The following is a 1,575-nucleotide window of genomic DNA, read 5'->3' on the forward strand; positions in this document are numbered from 1 at the left end:
TAAGTACAAAATTAAAAATTTGATTAACGGTTAAAGTTTATATGAATTTAACAAATTAATGGTCATCAATTAATTCACCATCATATATATACCGAATAGGCTACTGTAAGAAGTCTAATGTTCCAGCCCAGTTTCCATTGACTCCAATCTTTCTCCATGCAAAGAGCAAAAACAACAGCTTGAATTGCCCCCATTACACACATCAAAGCTGTGCTCGAGAATTGACATGGATATTCCTCACTCATCTTGGCCTACATGCATATTACGGCAATTTATAACTAAATAATTAAATTTAACTAACAATTAATTAAATTACAAGGCATGCAAAATTTTAATTTATTAATTACCTGAATGACCAGCCAAATAGCGTAGCCGAAGCAACTGCCTAGAGCAAATAAAGCACCCAAGAAACGTTTACCAGGGTCAGCATGCAATGATGCCACGTGCCCGTTAGAGTGAATAAGGTTAATATTTGTTGACCAGATATTGATCTCTACTCCTCTGTAGAACGTGAGTATCATTGCCCCACCTATACCAATTAATGACCCCAACACTTTTGCCTTCCCTGCCCGTGTTCTTATTCCAAGCTTCTCTAATCTGCAATCAATCGATTGTAATTAAAGATCATAAAATAAAATCGGTGTTAACTTAGTATCTTATTTTTCATTCAAGTGAATAAACTAGCCAACACCGATTTTAATTATTTTGTTTCTGACAGTGCAGTCTTACTATCATTTCCTCCACATTGAGGATGATCAAAGCATTTACGATGATCAAAATGATATGGCCATTAATTAAAGTGCGTTAAAATTAACTGTACCCAAAAGATATTGACAAAACAAAGGTAATAGCTGGAACGAGATTAGCCATGGCTGAAGCAAATGTTGCAGATGTCAGGACCAAGCTCTCCAAGTACAGGTTTTGAGATAGTGATCCCCTGCATGCAGATTGACATAAACCAATTTGTAAACGTAGATTAAATTATTTTAAAAAGAAATAAATAAAATCTGAAGAATAATGAATTAGCTGTAAAGATAACTGTTATATTTGATAAAATTAATTAACTAAACTAATGCAGCGTACCAAAGATTGTTTAGGATTCGTTGTCTCATTCAAGATACTTGAGTTGGTAAAGAAAGAGTTTGCATGCTTTGTGGATTCCAAAAGAAACAGAAGTGACAAGTGTAACTTAAAGCTATTAAACAGCAGGTCAGCAGCTACATGGCCATGCATAGGAGAGATTTTCCGTGATACAGCTGGCTACTGTGTTTGTCTACCACCAACTGTATGCATCACATTACTTTTAATGTCTTTATTCAATTACCAAAAATAATCCAAAATTAGATTATTTCTGATTTGTTGAGCCCTCTTCTTCCCTTCAATCCACTAAATGAAGTTTTTGCTCGACAAAAATGTTTAGACAACTAGGGATTTTGTAGGTTTTTGCAGGTTTTTGTAATACAGCATTATATATTTCCATCAACTTACCCAAATAACCACAAAGAAAAGCTTGAAAGAGTATCTTCAAATTCATTTTGGCCTGCTCTTCCTGAAAAATAATTTCATAACAAATAA

General features: G+C 34.0%; 1 pseudogene; it reads right to left on the reverse strand.

Moving 5' to 3' along the window:
• The window catches only part of LOC18042126, a 2,913-nt pseudogene that overhangs the window by 451 nt on the left and 887 nt on the right, over positions 1–1,575 (reverse strand).

Source organism: Citrus clementina, unplaced genomic scaffold, assembly GCF_000493195.1.
Source record: "Citrus clementina cultivar Clemenules unplaced genomic scaffold, Citrus_clementina_v1.0 scaffold_5, whole genome shotgun sequence".
Taxonomy (NCBI): Eukaryota; Viridiplantae; Streptophyta; class Magnoliopsida; order Sapindales; family Rutaceae; genus Citrus; species Citrus x clementina.